General features: G+C 35.2%; 1 pseudogene; it reads right to left on the bottom strand.

Annotated features, from left to right (window-relative positions):
• Positions 1-1,290: 1,290 nt before the first annotated feature.
• Positions 1,291-1,938, bottom strand: LOC145016478 (cold-responsive protein kinase 1 pseudogene; annotated as a pseudogene).
• Between the last annotated feature and the right edge of the window lie 4,989 nt (positions 1,939-6,927).

The raw sequence follows: 6,927 nt of genomic DNA on the forward strand, positions 1-6,927 counted from the left end.
TTAGGACATTGACCGGAACTTTCCGAGTTCCTCCTTGAACTCATCCACTACTAGAAAAACAGTATTTTACGACACTCATTGCGCGTTGTAAAAGGCTCAGACAACGCGCAAATGCGCCTCAAGGAAGGCCCTGTCATAAAGAGAGACGACGCGCATTTACGATGCTCATTTACGAAGCGCAATTACGACGCGCGTTTACGACACGCAATGTGTATCAAGGAAGGCCCTGTCATAAAGGAAGACGACTCGCATTCGCGTGTCGTAACCTTACGACGCGCGTGTTAATGACACACAATGCGTATCAAGAAAGCCCCTATCAAGAAAGGCCATGTCATAAATGAAGATGACACACATTTTTGCGTATCATAATTTTAAATGTTAAATTTTTTTTTTTAGATTTACTAATTTTCAAATTAAATTTGTATTTAATATTTCATAATAGAAAATAAATATCATATACAAAAAATACAATCCATTGCATAAAATTTGATATCATACAAATAAAATACCATAAATAACAAAGATAATTCATTTCACTAATATGTCTATTCCAATAGTGAGTAAATGTTATAAAAAAAACAAACTCAAGAGATACAGAATTGATATACAATTGCATTATCTAGCTTACTATCTGCCAACAACTCTCCGTGTGTTTGATTTTTGCTTGTGTCTCGTTTCCTCCAAAACTTCTAGATACGTTGTGAGCATGCTATAAAAATTGATTAACATGCAGGTTGTGAGCATTAAAGAAGCTTTTGAGAAAAGTATGAGACAATACAATTCTGAGTTTGCTTTTGTCCTCAACCGTGCTTCCAATCTTCATCTTGTTTAGGTTTGTTTCAGGGAGGGCAAAATATATTTTTTTATATTTACATAAAGGAAAAAAGTTTGGATTAGAAAATGACATGTTTACCCTTGTAATAAAAAGTTGTGTTTCAATTTTGGTCCATATTTTTGAGGTTCTTGTAAAGGTTTTGGTCCTTGAGTATAGCTGATTTTTTCCACTTTGGACCCAAAAATAGTCATTTTTGTTGGAGAAGAGGCCAAATATGCAAAAAGGAAAATGTAGGGACGAAAAGAAAAAAGAAAGCTATATTTAGGGACTAACAATTGTAGTTAGTTCAACTGAAGACTTTGATCCTTCAAAAGGAAAGGCTTTAGTTGACCTTATAGTCCTTGTTGTTTCACTTTGTTGTGATTTTGGTCCCTCTTACTTGCACCATTAGTAAAATGACTTTTTTACCCCTAGCCCTGACCTTTCTTATAAACCAACAAAAAGCAAACCATAACTTACTTGTGTAAGAATTCAAGACCCCCTACAGCTCTTGATTCAATTCCCATCAATTCAATTAATCCTTCCCATTCTTGCATATATATACATAAGGTATTAATACAAAATAAATCATTGAGTGTTTGAGATACCTTCATCATTAAAACCATAAATGAAAAGAACAGGTTGAATGAACCAACCCTTAATCATGAGATACTTACATGATCAAGGAGATTTTGAGTGACTAATTGGTAGTCAACATCCTTGTATCTCTTTCCACTAATGATTTCTAGGACCACCACACCAAAGCTGTATGTATCAACTTTCTCAAATAATTGCCCATAAATTGCATATTCAGGTGCTACATAACCACTATTCCTGCAAAGATTTAACATTGGTTATTGAAAATTTACTTTAATCAAATTGAGTTAGTAGTTAAGTTATATGTACTTTTAAAGATACAAAGACCCTGAGAATTTTGTGCTAAGATGAGTCTTATCTTCTGGTAGCGGTCTTATAAGCCCAAAATTTGCTATTTTTTGCTGCAATTCTCTATCAAGTAGAATGTTGCTAGTTCTTATATCTGTATGGATGATTGGAACATGGTACTGTTCATGTTGATATGAAAGACCCCTTGCTTCCTGTAAGATAATCTTTCTGGTACCCATATATAAAAGAGCTTGATCGTCAATGTGGAAAGGGACAACTAGCTGTTGAATCACCACGCTTATGGTCTGAATCTGAGCTCAATTATCTACAGGAAGTCCAATAAAGGTATCTATTTGTTCCTATCCTAAGTTTTGAATTTAAGAATAGACACCCATGTGTTGTTGAATATAACAAACACATTACACATACATCCCTCCCTATCAGGCTGAAGTTGTTGAAAGAGTAGAAGGCATCAGAAAAGAGTATAATGAGCCTGACACTGTCTGGTTCATGGCTGGATCCCTATTTCAGGTTGTTTAGCTTTTTCCTTGGTTCATTTTAGTTATTACTAATGCCTCACCCTGTAATCACATCCAAATTCATAATCAAAAATAAATAACAAGAATAAAGAAAGTAAAAGAAAAATTTTTATATTATTTATAATCAGCTTCACCATGGCATTAAAATGCATGCTGGGATCTTCTTCCAAACATAATTATTTGGCTTAAATAATGCATACCGAATTTGCTAGAATATATATGGCCAGGAAGGAATGACATAAACTGTTCATAGTTATCACTCAAAGCTTTCATTTCTGAAGCAAACCACACAGAACCTACAGATGAAGTTAAAAGTTTATAAGACAAAACAAACAGTCTTCCACAGAAATTTGAAAAAATAATTAAAGATTTTGTAGAATTAAAGAAAAATCACAAAAAATTATGTTTGAATTTCAAAAACATCCGGATCAAAAGAACAACACAATTAATTTTAGAATTAGCTTAGGTCCAAATTCGAACATAATAAGTCCTCCATATCTGAAAATAGTAATAATAATATGAGATTTGTAATTTTGTATCTTAAAAAGGAAACCCTACAATCCGAAAAAAAACAATCACCTTTAATTACTCTTGTACCCATGGCATACGAGTCTAAGAAAGAACCTAGCGTATCAGAATCAGGTACTTGAACAAATCCAGCCTGAATAAAAGCATAAAAAAAAGAACTGGATGAAATAAAAAGTTGAGTGGGAAAAGGGGAACGAGGAGTGATAGAAGTGGGTTTAATTTTTGATTTGCGGGTGTGTTGTGATCACTAATTTAGGGTGGTAAGTATGGTGTTTTTATTTCATACAACAAAATAGGAGCATAAATAAGAGCCATAAATGGAAACAAACCAGGAAAGACAAAAATCCAATCAAGGAGCATGCTTTTGTAGACCTATCAGCAAAAGAACAAGACAAAAAATTCTTCATCATGATAGAAATACAAAATACTAATAATGTTAAAAAGGAAAAATGATCATAAGATGTGAAGGAAGATCAGGAAAACAGTCATCGGGATGATGCTTGGACCATGGTATTTGGCACCCAACAAACCTACATAGTCAAAAACACAGTAAGGAAGAATTCAAGGCATGATACTATTCAAACTTAAATTATCATATGTAATTGATATGATGCTAAATATCAGCCTACTTGGTTCAACACAAAGACCACATATACTAATCATAGATATCGAAAGTACAAAGTGGAAACATAGGTGCGCTTTTAGAACTGAATTTTTTTTGGAGGGCGCACGACAACTGGCGCTATATAGTTTAAAACTAAAATCAATCCCATGAACCTAAATCAATGGATCAACGTTTGTGGTGTCATTGAGTCGTGTTGTGCGTTTATTCAAACGCAAACATCCTTGTCTAGTTAAAAGATCTGATTACCTAATTGGTATGGGGTCGTCAATACGATGATAGGTATACTAATTTTTTTTTGGGAGGAAAGAGAGATGATCATACAAAGGATTAAGATTTAAAGGAGACAATATATTACTAATGGAGTTGCAAGGAAATGGTTCTTTCTGCAAAGATGGATCAAAATAATAGAGCTCCTTTCATCTTTTACCACAACAAGGATTCACAGAAAAGGCAAGGGTGGGAACACATCAGGAATGGCTGGAATCGGATCTGCTCTTATGTTTTCTTAGACCAATCAGAAAGATAGTAAGATAAAAAAATTCTTATCATCATGAAAAGACAACAAACTGGTAATGTCTAAAATGAGAATCTGATCATAATATATAATCAAAGAAAAAGTAAAAGAGTCACCAAGATGTGCATGTATTATATATATATATATATATATATATATATATATATATATATATATATATATATATATATATATATATAGTATTTGGCACCTAGCAAAGGCGTAGACGAAACTACAACCCACTTCTGGAACATGAAATCAAAGTTGGTCATCATATAAACAAAGAAACAGAAAAAAGAATTTAAAGACATGAAAAGATACTAATACTTTGCAAGTGTCAACCATGTGTTGTTCTTTCTGAAAAAAGTACCATGAAGAAATTTGTACAATTATCAAGTCATCCAAACTAGATTATTGAAGAAATTAAAAAAAAACTAAAAATCCTATGGGCCCAATAAATCTCCTTCTATCAAAAGGTCTCATGTGAAAGAGAAATTGGTACGAGGCTTCTACTTACCTTTTACCACACAATAATTTTTTTTTACTAAAACAATTCATGGAAAATCTAGAAACAACAACAAACCAGGAAGGACAAAGATCAATCCATGCAAGAGCATTCTTAGAATGTAGAGCACAAACCTTTAATAAAATCAAGCCTCAGGAGCAAAAGAAGAAAGAAGAACAAAAAACCAAGCTGAGGTTGTGTGGCTCTGAACTTATGTGCTCCTTCAACAACCATTTGTCAAACCACCTTCTGTAATAAAAAAAATACCACATGTTTAATTTGAGTAACAATAGACATGGTCTACTAACAAAACCTACAAATAAAAACAATCAAACCCAGTATAGATTGCAGATCAGTGCAAAAGAAGAGTTGAGGTGTCAAGTTGATAGAGGAGAAGAAGACGTCGACTTAGTCAAACCATTTATAGTGTTTCCTATTCATTCTCTAACCTAATTCACCCTAAATTTCAAAGAAATTGATCAAATTCTAGCATAACTATTAACCCAATCGGGCATATGAACTGGTGGATAAAGGAGAAACCGAAGATTAAGAATTCTAAATCTCAAACTAAGATCAAAATCATATGGAAAAAATCTGAAATCATAAAATCATATGGGAAGAAATATGTGAAAAAGAATTCTGAAGAAAGAGAAATCGAATATAAACATTACCAGAATCAAAAGAGAAACCAGAGGAAGCGACAAATTCTCTCAATCCCTCCTCCGATTTCTTAAACCCTTGCTTCATTGTATCGCCACTGGAGATAGAGACATAGAGGTAAAAGAGGCGTTGCTTTCTACCTACCAATTTATTCCAACTCATAAGTAGCCTGCGCCGACCATGAATGCGATGTTGCAGTTGTCTGTTAGAGATAGACAAAAAGGAGGGACATGGATGGCGGAAAAGGGTGGCCTGGTGGTTCTAAGGTTTTTATACCAATGGCGGTGTTAGTAACCAACGATGTTGGTGCGAAATAGGGGTGGTGATCTTGTGGTATGTTTTGTCGGTGGTATATTGGGGCTTTATTGAAGATGTTGGTGAACCAGGGAGAAGACGAAGGGTGGTGGGTGGTTGTCGAGCAGTAGAGAGAGAGAGAGAGAGAGAGAGAGAGAGAGAGAGAGAGTAAATCAGGAGAAGTTAAGCTTAAAATAAAGAAAATCCTAGCACATCCTAAATTGAAGGAAGATGGCGATGGCTTAGGGTTGCACAGTGAATAGAGGGAGAGAATGGAAGGAGATCAAGAGGATAGAGTGGAGAAGCGGGCACTTGAAACTTTTACAAATTTAGAGATTTCATTTTCCCCCTTAAAAACACGCGTCTAATAAAAAAATTATAAAGCGACATTTCTAGATGATACACATTTAACATAAGCGCCCTCCGTGTTTGTAGTTTTTTTTTTGTTGGACATTAATTTTAGGGCACGCCAAAATGTGTGTCTTCTATCCTTCACATTTTGCAAATCTAACATTATTTTTTAGGGCACGTACAAATGCGCATCCTCTAGCAGTGCGTGTCATTGTTTGCGCGTCATTAAAGGGCTATTTTCTAGTAGTGATTGAGTCCTTTGATCTTCAGGTCCATAACAAACCCCTAACAAGCTAAGTGTTTCTTCCGCCCAAACAAAGATCATTTCCAGAAGACATTCGGGGAAAATGCGATTCCACTCGCCGAGTCACCCAAGCGACTCGCCGAGTCCCTCTTTGTCTAAAACTATTTAGTCGATTATAATGGGTCTTAATGCATCAAAACCATAGATCTGACATCCTAGGATTCATTTTATATGTAAAGTTCCAATCTTGACGTCCATGCGTGGGGGTTTTTGGCTCAAAAAGCCATAAAAGAGGTATATAAGAACCATGGGTCTCCCATGGCCATAAAGGTGGCACCTTTATGCCATGGGAACCCTCAATGGTTCCAGATCTAAAGTGTAACTCCATGTACACTTACAAAATCCGATTATAACTTCACAAACTCATAAAAAGGGGTAGAAAATAGCCCCAAAATAAGATCTAAGAGATAGATGGTCAAGGTTCAAGCTTTTTACCTTGAACACACTAAGAATGAAGAAAAACCTCTGGATCTATTAGCTTCCGCTTGAACTCCCAAGCTTGCTCCTTCTCTTCCAACTTCAAATGCACACAAAAGTCACCAAAAAGATCAAGAACACTCAAAGGAGGCTTAGGGTTCAAGTTAGGGCTTTCTCTGGGATTTGAGGAACAATGGAGGCTGGGTTGGCACGTTATAAGTTGTTTAAATAGGGTGCAAACCCCAAATATTAGGGTTTCATCCAGATAGTCCTAGTCGTCGATTCGGTCTCCCGACTCATCAAGTAAGTCACTTATCTTGTCGAACCAAAGTCGAGTCTACTTGACGAGTTGAGCCTCTAACTCGCCGAGTCCCAGAGCAAAACATGAGTTTACTTTAATTAAAGTACAAATCAGGAAGCAGGTGTTACATAATCAATTTGAACTTGGATTATAATTTATAAAGTGTTGAGCTAAATCAACAATCACAAAA

The sequence above is a fragment of the Lactuca saligna genome, chromosome 9, assembly GCF_052625555.1.
Source record: "Lactuca saligna cultivar CGN05327 chromosome 9, ASM5262555v1, whole genome shotgun sequence".
NCBI lineage: Eukaryota > Viridiplantae > Streptophyta > Magnoliopsida > Asterales > Asteraceae > Lactuca > Lactuca saligna.